The sequence below is a fragment of the Dipteris shenzhenensis genome, chromosome 23, assembly GCF_047967505.1.
Source record: "Dipteris shenzhenensis isolate YYH24624 ecotype China chromosome 23, Dip_SZ_1.0, whole genome shotgun sequence".
NCBI lineage: Eukaryota > Viridiplantae > Streptophyta > Polypodiopsida > Gleicheniales > Dipteridaceae > Dipteris > Dipteris shenzhenensis.
In genome coordinates this window covers 19,181,026-19,194,832 of record NC_141618.1, presented here as the reverse complement: position 1 = coordinate 19,194,832, position 13,807 = coordinate 19,181,026, and positions in this window count along the sequence as shown.

Sequence of the window (13,807 nt, the reverse complement as noted above, 5' to 3'; positions counted from 1 at the left end):
ACCCCCGGTGGTTGGGCATTCGCCCACCTGGGAGAAAAGAGACTATGTACTTATTTTAAGTTTTTTGCCTGCCGTAGGGTAGGGCTTAGTCAACTTGTTCACACAAAATGAAAAATGTATTATCGGCATTTTTTCCTTCGCAGGGAAATTCGATGGACCAATAACTAACTGGCCCCACCACTTGTCCCCATGCAAGCTTCTGCCCGTGCGTGTCCGTCAAAAAACGAGTTTGGATGATTGTCTCATCTGTTTAACTCCACGTGGATGTCTGCCATGCGATGTCACATACACCACGCATGCTTTGGCACAGCCTTCTCCGTTGCCAGCCTTTCATCTTCACTTGCTTTGCTACAGCCTCCGCTTAGCTTGATTCTGTGATATTCGCTCAATTCTGTGATATTCAGCCTTCCTCTTGGTTCCGCTCTTTCTCCTTCGCCCAAGGAGATTTTAGAACACGGCGAGGCCAAGCCTCCAAGGCTCCATATCCTAGGAAATAGTAATGGTACTCATTTCTCAGATGACAGCACCCCTCCGTCGGATTTGGAGCTCAAACAGGTCGTGCGTTGCCAACATCGGCGGCCATGCGCTGGATGGGTGTGGGGAGTTCTTGTCGAGTGGAAAGGAAGGCATCATCGAGACCCTCAAGTGTGCTGTTTGCTCTTGCCATCATTATTTCCATCATCGAGAAGTAGAGGGTGAACATTGCTGTAGTTGCAGCCAAATTCGGAGGGTCCTGAAGACGTTGGCTCATTATAGACTGCCGACTCCAGCATTACTCGCCCTTCCCACCTCCATAGATATTTTCGCTCATGCTCAAATGGTGATGTCTCTAAGCTCTCCTCCCATGCATCCTGACGAGCTCGACAGTTCACATTTGCAGTCTAGGTCGTGTAGAAAAAAACGGCACTGCACGAAATTCTCTTCAGAGCAGAAAGAGAAGATGAATTACTTTGCGGAGAACCTAGGATGGAAAATCTCAAAGCACGATGATGAGGCCATGATCAGTTTTGGCTTCAAAACTGTTTGTTTGGTTGTAATGAGTCGGTTTGGATTCTCAACCCCTTCTTTGTTTTCCAAACAAGATCTCAATGCACATGAAGGTTTTTGAGGTTGAAGATTACTGTTCTGGATGGATACTGTGACATGTGATTTGTCTCAATTCTAGGGACGGTAGTACCAATGTGAAGTGCAAAAGCCCTCCCGACTTTTAGGTTCATGTGGATGGTTGCAACGATCCGCCACAATTGTAACGGTGGTCTACGCACGTGACTCGAGTCCCTCTTTGTACATCCCTTCGAAGAAACGTGAAGATCTGCCTTGCGTGCACTTAAGCCTCTTTGCTAGATGTCTTTCTTTTGACTTCTATTTTTCGGTGAGTTATACTTGTAGGTAAGCATTTCTGGAATCTTGTGTCTTATTACAGTGTAACATGGAAAATGTCGGCTAGTATGGGCATAAATCGATTGAGGTACTCGTGAGTTTCCTGCATCCACCACGCCTTACAACAAGTATCTTCTATTCTGGCAAATTCTCGACTCTGCCTGTGCTTATAAAACTCACTCGTACGTTGTTGCATTGACACTCTCTGCATACTACCTCTCCATTGCTACTCTGCAAGAGAAGCTATGCTTGGTAATCGCTCCGATATTTGCCATGATGACCATGGCTACCCCAGATCAAGAAAACCAACTGTCAAGAGAGTCTATGGATACTAGTAGTGGTCAATTCAAGAAAGGTTTCTAGAGTCCTTCATTTGGTCGTTCGTATTCTTTGATTTGTTTTCTCAATTCCAACTTCTTCATTCGTTTGTTTACCAAGCGTAACGGTGTTGCAAATATGATGAGTATTGCTGAGCCCAAACCAAGCTGTCTTGATGAAGTGACCTCTTGTCTGCAAGGTTTTTCACTATACAAGATGATTTCAAGAACAGTCTAGGATTTCGCAATCATTGTACATATTTAATCTTCTCTTCTTGGCCAAAATACCAGATGCCGTCAAAAAACGGAATTCATCGAAGATCATTGCGATGCAAAGAAAGAACGACGACTCAAATGTAGACCGACACCCAACAACAGAAGGTGCTAACTTTTACTCTGTCTGTCTTTTTGTTCTCCTCTTCACACTAGCTTTGCCTAGTTAGAATTTCCCCAAAAGCTCCTCTCTCCACGGTGAACAAAGCCACTAACCTTATCCACGTCATCCAAAAAGATTACGAGAAGCTTTCTCAAATATGAACGAATTAAATTATCATCATCTACTAAAAAGTTGCTGGTGCATTAGTGAGTCTAAATAGTAACACCAATAACTCATAACACTGAATCATGAGTGAAACACAATCTTAAAGATCTCAAATATCCTTATCTGCGAAACATGTTCATAAAGATCTCAAATTGCCATTATTATTGAGCAGGAGGGAGAGTGAGGATAGTCTACTCCCGCTACAGTTTTTAATGGATAGCAAACACAATATGATAATTATTGCAAGATGTGCTTTTCGAAAAAAGAACCCACATTATTATCAGAATATATTTCAATCTTTTCAACATATGAAGAAGCATCACTCTCGCTAGATTAAAATAAATGATACACTTCCAAAGTGGAATACAAATATTGAACATATGAATTCAAATAGATTTGAGATCCCATCTTAACCATTGGTCCTCGGAGATCTCCATGAAGAGCAAACTGCTTTTAATCATATTTAAACTCAATTACATGGTTTCGCTAATCAATATTTATAAAAGGGCTCTAACAAACAAGCCACTCCTCCAAGCAAAAAGTCTACTCTATCATATCTCAGCACATGAAAGGACAGCTCCTCAGACTAGTCCTCAATCTCCACTCAAAGATTTTGAACCATCTATTACCAAGGTGATGTGGCTCCATGTGCAAGATTGTTGACCACATATTGATGGCTACTGGAAACTCTTGGGATGCACAACTTCTGCACAAGGGAAGCATGAATGAAATTATGAGTACTACAGTCATCAAATAAAACATGAAATGGATGCCCATGAATCTAATGCATCTTGCAGATTAATTCATGAGGTCCAAACACATTAACATTGAAATGACATTTCTCACATTCATATTAGAATCAAAGACATCCAAATTAGAAATGTCTCAAGGATTACCTAAAGTACCAGACTCAATCGAGTGGAGAACTGCTTTGCCCACAATGGTTCAAAGGACCAGTGTTCAAAATATGACTTGATTTGCCACATTTGAAGCAAAGTGCCATCGCTTGAGCTTTTGCTTGTGTAATGGAGAATCAGTACGAGCTTATTATTAGCAAGAGGCCCCAATGTCTCTTTAACTAAATTAACCTCTTTAGGCTTGGGATTTTTGGCTGAGTGGTACTTACAACTATTCTTTCATTTAGGCTTCCAACTTCGGCCAAAAAAGAGCCAACATCCTTGTGTGTTACAAGGGTACTATCACATATCTTCACAAAGTGGATAGCTCGATCAAGTGTCTCAAACTTATTCCTCCTGAACTCATCCTAATAATCCTTTGGTAGATTATAAAACAAGAACAAGTGAGAGTTTATTGACTAAATTTGGAAAATTAATAAGTAATTTCCTAAAACCCCTAAATAAATGTATCTAGGGGTTTGGTACACTTATAAAAGATCTGGAGCTTTCAAAAGTTATCAAACTCATTTGGCTCCAGTACAAATTATGCAGTGAAGTGTTGATAGAATGCCACCCAAATAGTACGTGAAGAAGGCCTCATCTTAAAATCTTCCCACCCAAAAAAACCTTACCTCAAAGAAACATCTCAACAAGGGTAGCTCTGAAGCTCAAAGCAATGCCATCTATAGAACAATAAGGAAAATTTAATCTCAAGAACTATGAGAAGTTCAAACTTGGATCCTTAATCTGAGAATGTATGTCATGTTGACTGCCCATAATGTCCTACAGGTAGGCCCACAATTAATCAGAAGTCTTGGAGTCTTACATTTGAAAGTCATTGTCATTATCAAGTTTGCCTCCAATAGCCTTTCCACTAACCACTAAGCTCCTGCTGTAGCTTTTTAAAACGATTGGCTCATCCACTATCAAATTGCATGTGACATGCCTAACTTGTCAATTCAAAAAGTAATACTAATAATAAGTAAGAGCACTAGATTCTACAATTGTCAAGCAAGTAAGTTCCAATGCCTCTCATCATTCTACTGCTAGTAATTCTAAAAAATGAATTTGACAATACAAACAATAAAATCCAATTTTGAAAGGCCTTCATACATACATTTTCGTGGTTTCTACTATAGCCTATCATTGGGATCCTCTTCTACTTTGACAAAGTTTTGATAATGAATTATTCCATCATGGGATAATGACAAGGTAGCATAGTCTTGGAATAATAATGCTGAAGAGACTTATGGCAATGTATGTTTAATGGCTGACTTTTTGAAGTTTTGAATATGTATATGAAACCTTGGTTAGAGCTATTGACTAGTCCTAGTGTAATCTGTTAGTTGCTCTTTGCGGCTATCAATATAATGGACATGAGATGTAGTTGGATGTACAGGCTTGCTACTAGCCTACCAATTTTTGTAGGGAAGATCAGCTGGTTATTTTACTATGGATAGATTTGAAAATGATATTTTGGCAGTTTTTGAATATGTATGTATGTATGTATACACAAAGATATATACCCCCCCCCCCCATCTAACTATTCCTATAATCTACTAAACATTGTCAACTCTCACATCAGATGTTCAAAAGAATTTGTATCCATGCAAGTGCAAGTATACATCACCTTGTTTGCAGTAATCAAGTACCAAAGTGTCCATAAAGTCAATAAATAATTATCTACTCATAATCTAAGTTTAATAAAAGGAATCCCATAATAGAGTATACATATCATTTTAAAGATTCAAAGTGTATTCAAAAACTACCAAAAGATCATTTACAAATCTATCCATAGTAAAATAACCAATTGATCTTCCATACAAAAATTGGCATGCCAGTACCAAGCTTGTACATCCAATTGCATCTCATGTCCATTCTATTGATAGCTGCAAAGAGCAACTAACAGATTACACTAGGACTAGTCAACGGTTCTAACCAAGCTCTTCAATGCTGAATGTGTGTGTTGCCAAAGATTGTTGCATGTCTTCAAGCTTTTCTTGGCAATCCTAGAGCTCTTCTTCTTTTTGGATTAGAGTGAGTCGAGCTTGTGCCAGTTCCTCCATCTGGTGAGCATGTGCTGAGGTCAAGTAGTCATAGGAGGTCTGTAGGATTGCCGTAGCTTGTACTACTGCTGTCAGCTGTATTTGGCTCTAGTGGAGGTTGGAGGTCACATTCCACACTACCTTCTCTTAAGCTTGGAGAGCTTGGTTCATGTGCACTTCTTCAACCTCTTTCTCATGTATTTGTGTCCGAAGTGCCTTGACCTCTATGGTGATTCCATGGTATTGGTCTTTGATGGCTACTATAGTCTATCTTTCCAATTCTCGTGCATGTTTCTCCTTGGTCAAGCTAGTGAATAGTTCTGACATTTGAAGCATTTAGCTGGCTTCATGATGGAGAAGGATGGATGGTGATGAGGATTGGCGATACTGCTGATACAATTGGTCCCCATGTAGCCATCCTAATGATTCCGTAGTACTTGCTAGGGGTTGTTCCAATGGTAAGTCAGTCACTTGTTTACAGTAGTCGTATTGTTGATCTAGCACTAGCTCTCCTTGTGGCTCATTTACTAGCATGATGTTGACAGGTAGTACTGGTGCCAATGTAGCCTCAGGCTTTGGTTGTTGCTATTGTTGGAGATATATTGATTGCAAAAATAACGAGATTTGCATGCAGATTGCATGAAATAAACCCCATTTTTGAATCTACAAGGGGTTGTCACCCCTTGACTGTACAACCAAAGCAAAATCAACCTAGAATTAGGGACTCAACTGTGTTGAGTAACACATGCACTTGTGATTAGAAAGAGTCCCAAGAGATAACGTGGAGCTTGGGGATAGTGCCTCAAATACCCTCTTGTCAACCTACACACCCAACTTTGCATCCTTAGTGTTAGCAATGTGAGGGTAGTGCCTAATATACCCTCTTGCCAACCTACATGCCTAGCTTTGCATCCTAAGGGTCAGCAAGCTTAAAAGTTCCATGCACAAATCACCACAAGGTGACCTGTCTAGCTCAAAAGAGTCCATGGTATTAGAAGCAATACTTAGGGAACCAAGTCCCATTGTATCTATACTAGCAACAATCAACCCGCCATTATGTCCATCCTTTGATGAAATTTAGTCTTATTGAAGTGAATTTGTCCCCATAACTTCCTCAAGAGTTTCAAATGCCAGAACATAGTGGACAAAGGAGTATTCCAAAAGGCCCACAAATAAGACCCACCATATTTGAAGTTCCTACTTGGCCACAAAATATGGGAGGTATGCCATACCCGACAACCACCCCTTATAGTCATATGTCTAGGGTGAGCATGCCACTTCCTATCACCAAGTTATTAGGAGAAGGAGACCCATTTTCCCATGTAGAGCATTTTGAACAGATTTGCGAGACATTTGGTGATATTGAGGATCTAGATAAGGTCAATGATTTTGGTTTGAGACTTGATGGCAAGGTTGGACAATAGTTCAGAGCTCTAAATCCAGAGGAGGAAATATTTTGGAATACACTATGTAAGTTATTTATAGTGGGATTTGCCCCTAGTGGAGCCCCGTCAACCAATTGTACGAGGTGAAATAGAAAGAAACAAAATTCCTCCATGATTACATAACTAGGATTAAACACTTAGGTTCATGACCATTTGTTCGCAATCCATCCCACATTGTTCATACGGCAATCTGCTTAAGTGAAAATATGATGGAGAAGTCCCAACGGGAGAAATATTCAACTTCATTTCATGTGTCATAAACAACAAAAGCTCCATTTCAAAAACCACGAAGTGAGTATGTCCTCCAAAGGGATAAACATGGAGGAATTGGCCACTAATCTATTGAATTAGCTTGGCCAACAATGGAAGCCAGGAACACCAAAGGAAGCTCCTATAAACTCCCACTTATTTTTGCAAAGAGATCATGTTTAGTGTGAGTATAAGGACCCCAGTAATGAGTGTCCATGCCTTAGGGCCAAGCCTTCACTCCATTGCACTCATTGCATTAGATCGGGTAGCCATGAGACCTCCCAATGCAGGTGTCCTACGATGATTTTCCAAGGAATATATCAATTGAGGCCATAACTTGCCTTGCCCACACCTCCCAATGCTCCCAATAAGTCACAGTTGGCAATTATACAAGGAGCCACATCCATGATGACAAGACAGTGGATGTCGTATGGGAGCGTGAAGCAGCGAGATGGCAAAGTAGTTAAGAGGTATGTTAGTACTAGTGAAACCATGGGGTCAACAAAGATGGATGCACCGTCATGACCGGATGGCTTGTGGACTTGCGGTGGTCTGAGATTCTAGGAAGTGACAGTTGAGGTGGGTTGTAGTGTGGATGTATCATGGATGGCAGGCGAAGAGTAGCATTCAAGGTGAGACAGTACAGGAGTTGTTATAAGGGGTGAGAAGGGAAAGGAGTGGTAAAGAAGGAAAAGGCAACCTTTGGATGAGAGTGCAGTGAATCAATGCAGCAAACCACAGAGCAAAGTGGAGTTAGGGAGGGAGGGGTTGTAAGTGAATGGTTAGTAGAAAGATTAGGTTAGTTAGGGAGTGGAAAAAAAAGGGGGATTATGGGAAAATAGGGAAAACTAGGGGGGGAATTAGAGAAAAAAAGGGAAAATTAAGGTGGGCCAATTAGGGGGAAATGGGAGAAATTGGGTAGGGGGGGGGGGGGGTAGGGAGAAAAATAGGAGGAAATAGAGAAAAATAGGGGGAAAAGGGAAATTAGGAGAGAGAAAAAGGAAAGATAGAAAAAAATAGGGAGAAAAAAGGGGGGGAGTAAGGGGGGAATATAAAAATATAGAGGAAACTAAGGAAAATAGGGGGAAAGTGAATTTAAAAAGGGGGGAGAGGATAGAAAGTTTGTTTGTCCTAACAAATAATATATCCTACTACACTATTGGACAAATTTACAATGTTTAAGTAACCCAATGCAAACATATGCTATTGCCCTTTTCAATTTACAAGTAGGGGCACTCCTTTTTTATTATTCAACCCCTTCATACAGAGTTGTCAAAGTGGCAGTCAACTTAAAAGCTCACATTCATATTAGTAAACTGTCCCAAAAACCAAATAGAGCCAAGAGTAGTCTCCACCACATAATGTATTCATGTTTATCCTCAGTAGTTGGAGATAATCTGCAACAACTTATTGCTCGAAGTTCCTAACACCATATCTTGAGTCCAACATGTGATGCCAAATATTTCAGAATGCTAATCCAATGGAGGGGTATGCCGACTCATCTGGCACCATCACAACCAAATGAAAGTTAGAAGAATCCATTTGAGTTGTGGAAGCTAGGCTTCAATGCCGACACACAGTTGTCATCCTTGTCACTCTATCTAGATTAACATTAATCAAATCTTGGGCTTCTTGTAAAACATAGGGTGGCATTTAATCTAAAAATGTCAAAAGTTCTAGTAAAGTGTAGTAAGAAGGAAGGTAGAATTAATATTCCAAAGGAAAGAACCTCTTACTTCAACTTCACAAATTTTCCCGTTAAGGTTCAAAATTTAGGACTTTTCCCAAGAACTTCCTCCTAGATAAATCTATCAATTGTATAGCTTCCAAGCTAAATAAAATGTCCTTAGGATCACGAAGGTCAGTGAATAAATAAAAACACACAAATATCATTGCGTAGACTATAAAGAATTTCCAAGGTAAAAAATTCCTCAATGTCTTATCCATATAAACCTATCTATCTAATTTACTCCTTCCACAGTCCTTTTTCTAAGCCTTCTCATCAATCATTCCATTAAAAAATGCTTAATAAATGCTAGAGTAATTCCAAAATCAATATATAGCAACCCCAAAAGTAGGGGATCTTAATTGATTTTTAAAAAGGAAACGCCTTACTATTTAGTGAAAGAATCTCTAAGAAAGACTCAACAATACTTCCATAATAAAATCTTCTCCCAATCATATGATCTAAAAGTTAGTTAGTAATAGGGCTAGGCAGAAATCCAAAACCCCAAACATCAAAGAACTCCCTTTTTCCTTTTTACATGTACTTAAAATAAAATGAACAATAATGTCAAAAAGCCATTCCACTTCAAGGGCCACCATATCATAGTAAAATTTCAAAGCTAAACCCTCATTCTCTTGGGGCTCCAATAATATAAGGTCAATATAGGCTCCAGTAATATGCAAAAGGGAAGCCTACAGTGGGAAAATGGCATCCTTTCTTGCAACCAAAGTGCAACCCCTGATTATCACAAAAAGGATCCTAAGTGGGACCCCATTTTGTCAATTCCATTAGAGTGGGTACACGTGTGTACTTTGCATGCTAAACTGTGTATACTTGACAAGTTACTCTATCTTCATATAGTTTATGCTTGGAATTTGAGGCTATAGGAAGATTAAGTTCCAATTGGGTGCTCGCAGAATCGGAGCTGATGCCAAGACTAGCTTAAGGGTCTCATAGGATAGTTGACATTCTTCTGTCCAATAAGATACGATCAACAATTTGTATAAAGAGTGGTCAATCTCAGCATAATTGTAAATATACATGTGGTAGTAGTCCGTGTACCCAATGAACCATTGCACGTCCTTTGCATTAGTGGGTGGGGGTAACTCCAAGATAAATTTAATCTTATTATATTCTGTGGAGATTCCATTCTTGGACACTATGTGCCCAAGTATAACCCCGTGTTTCACTCAAAATTAGCATTTCAAGGGGTTGAGGGAAATTCAATAGAGACGGCACCTCTTGAATACGAGTCTCAAATACTTGAGATAATCATCCCAAATGGAACAAACACACAAGACATCTAGAAAATCCTCTAGAAATTCTCTTACGTCTTCTTTGAAGGCCATCATCATCAACCTTTGGAATGTCGCAGGAGTGTTAGTGAGTCCAAAGAGTATTACCTTTAAGGCATAGACCCCCCATTCCATGGCAAATGCAGTTTTATGTTGATCCTGTGGTGCTATAGACACTGGTTGTATCATCCTAAGAACCCATCTAAGAAGCTACAAGCCTCTTTGCCTACAACTCTTTCCAAAACATGCTCCATGAAGGGCAGTGGGTAATGGTCTTTGTGACTCGTGGCATACACCTTCTTCATATCAACGCATACTCTAACCTTGCCATTCTTTTTCAGCACTATGACAATAGGGAACACCCACTCTGTATGCCCAATCTTATAAATGAACATTGTGTTGATCTACTTTTGTATCTCCTCTTGGACAATCATTGCATACTTTGGGTTCATTGAATAGGGTTGGCGCCACACTTGTCTCATATCATCCATTATGGGGATGGTATTGTGATGCCAAAAAATGATATTTTTATTTGGCATTGGTATTATTTTCTTCTATTAGCCTAGCGGCTGTAACTTATTTCTATTTTCGAAGATATTGTATGGGATTGAGAGGATGAGTGGAATGGATCATTGTAAATACCATAGGTATGAATTATAAATACCTTGGTATGGGGTGTGAGTTATTTGTGTATGGAATATTATGGGGTTTTTAGAAAATAGGAAGAGTGAGTCATATAAAGAGGTGGGCTCATGTCCATGTGTTTCAATAATATAAGAGAGATCACATGCCAAGCATGTGAAAGGCATGTGGAGGAGTGTGGAGTCAAGAGGAATCCTTGTAGAATTCCTATGTGGAATAAGGAGGATGTGGACATATGGAAAAGAGAGGGTCCCTATGGGCTCCATGTGGGAGACTCTTGACTTTCACAACATTTTAAGAGTCTTGAGCATCTTTTGATGGGACACATGGCAAGAGTAGCCAAAAAGGACATGGATGGTGACATATGGGCTTATGTGATTGATGGGGAAAGGAATCTACAAGCAGCAATTGTAAATGGGTGAAGGAGGGTGACAAAATCTCTATAAAAGGAGCCCTCCTCTCCCTTTTTCATCATCTCTTCCACCATTAGGCCTCATGTTGCTGTAGCTCTAGTCTCCTCAAGCCTCTTCCATGAGCCTTTTTCCCTCTTGTAAATATTCTTTTATGTAGACTCTTGAGTCCATCTCTCTCTAGTTCATTCTCTCTCTATGAGTAGTCTTGGAGCTTCTACTCCCTCTTGTACATATGAAACCTCTTCTTATCCCTTGTGTTTGTAGTAGTTTGAGTTGCATTGGAGAAGAGTCTCACTCTATTGGTAATGAAGGTCACTTTAGGTTCTCTCTCTTGAGTGTCCCGTTCATTTTTCCATTGTTTTCTCTTTCAAAGCGCTCAGAAGTGTTGTCTATTCAGCTACTCATTGCACATACATGGTTTATCTATTTCCAAAGCCAAGTCTAAGCATGGAGGTAGTATTCTCCCAAGTCGGCACCAGTAGAAGGAGTAGGTGTTTTTCATGACAGTTTGATCCCCTGTTAGTATTTTGCTCATAACTTTTTCCTCGGTTGTTCGATTTGGATGAAACTTATATCAGTGTGAAGCTCTCTTCAAGGAGGAGAATCATCTTGTGTATTTAGTTATTGTATTAGATCTTAGACCAAAAATCTATGACTCTCTCTGTGTGTGACTATTTTTTTTAAAGATAGTTTTTACCCCCATCCAGTAACCTGCCCATATCTTTCCGACCGCTTCTTTGTTTCTTATGAAACTTATATCAGAGCGAAGCCCATTTCAAGACATATCTGGATATGTGTTTGAATATTTTATATCATGTCTCTATTGAAAGTTATGGGTCTTTGTGTCTTATGATAGTTTGGAGAGTGTTTTGAGCTAATTGTAAAGGTATTTATGAAAGTGGTGCAATGTTTCCCCGAAACCTACCCATCTGACCCAATCAGCCCCTTCAAACTCCTCGATATATATCAGTTCATGTCATGTTGAGCCACAAGATCTTCTTTCAACAACGTATTACTCTTCTCTTTAGTGTAGACCGGCTTGCTGAGATTATGGCCTCCCCTGATCCTTTCCTTCTCCCTATGCTTGAGTACAACGTCACTTGGGATGTTACCATCTTCATTCTCATATGAGGGAGGATACTGTGGTGTGGTCTCTTGGTATAAAAGCTTCTTTTTAATGTCCCTTTCCCAGTGATGAATATCTCTATAGGAAGTGAAGAGGTGCGCGAAGTTTATTACCCCCAACTTCATGTGACATCTTTTTGGTGGAGACACTGGGTACATTTGGTATTGGATTTATCCCACCTTACTAAACGGTCTTGGGTATACTTGATTACATGTTATGCCTAGTATAGGCATGTGTTTTCTGATGTGATAAAGAAGATGCCTGGAAGAACTCCGTTAGAAGAGATTGTAGCTCGTTTAACAGAACTAGAAGATTGTGAAGGTGATGCTCAAGCTATTCGCATGGTCATCATGATCATATCCTTTATGTTTGGCATGTATAGACAATGTTTTCATGGTACTGGTTGGTCACTTATTTTTGAAGATTTTATTGAGGATCACATTGTGGTTTTCAACAAGTGGTTATGCATAATAAGTTGGTCTTGGTATACTAAGGCTCTGTGGGATCTTGTTTGGGATATTATTTGGATCTTGGTGTTTCCTTTTTGTGTTTCATCATGGTGAAGGTTCCAGTGTTTTGAGGGACCCAAGGGGAAGACCTGGAAACTTATCTTTGGGATTTTGTTCGAGGATGCCAGCTTTCTGGATGGTCCATGAAGGATCGGGTGGAGATTTTGCTTGATTTTCTTGAAGGTGTAGCCTTGAGTTGGCATGAGGCCTTGCCAGGCTCTACTAAGGAGGTATGGGACCAAGTGGTGGTGGTTGCAATGAAATAGAGATTTGGGGTAGTGAAGTCATTAAATGCTTTGATGTTGCAGCTGGACTAGTTCTATCAAGGAGAGGGTGAGATGGTCTCTACGTTGGCAATCCGATATGAAACTTTATGGACAAAGTATTAAAGGGCAGCTTTGCGAGCTGTGGCATTTGCATCATCGGCCCCTCAAAGTCTCGTAGGGATGGAGCACTTAAAGATGAGCGAATTTGTTATGGCTTTGGAGCCTCATCTTCACTCAAAAGTAATGAGTAAAGATCCAACAACATACATGGAGGCACTTCGCATTGCGACCAAGAAAGAAGCCTCTTTAAAGATTGAATCCTCTTTTGTGTCTTCAACAACTTCAACTTCTAAGGTGGAGATAATGGGCACTCCTCAGGTACCAAAGTCCTCTGAGTTAGATCATAATATCTCCCAATTGATGGCAGAGTTTGCTGATTTGAAATTGCATTTGGTTAATGCACGACAACCTAGAGCACCGAAGAGTGAAGATAGGCCTCGAGATAAGAGTGGGGTTTCGAATGACTGTACTATCGAGGATAATGTTTAGTGGGCTTTGATGTACAGTGATTGTACCATACTTGCCAACTTTTGCATTGCTGGAGTGGTAAGAATGGAGAAAGTCCTTGATGTATGTGGTCATTGTAGGACTGTGCTCCAAGGATTTTAGGCTCTCATGCAAACTGCCTAGACCCCTTTGCTCTAAGTAAGATGTTGCTTCCTGGCAAAGAGCATACATCGATGTGGGCCCCGTCAATGGTTGTGTAGGCTGGTGGTGACTAGGGTGGCATTTGTTTTCTTGGTCATGCATTGAATCCTCTTTTGAGCTATCGCTCTGGACCACGAATGCCTGTGGTCGTCGTGGTTGAGACGATGTAGATGGCCGCAAACTCTGGAGGGGGTCTCGTAGTTGAGGCGACGGGCTCTTTCTGTGCATCCTCTTTAGTGGCGGCATCTT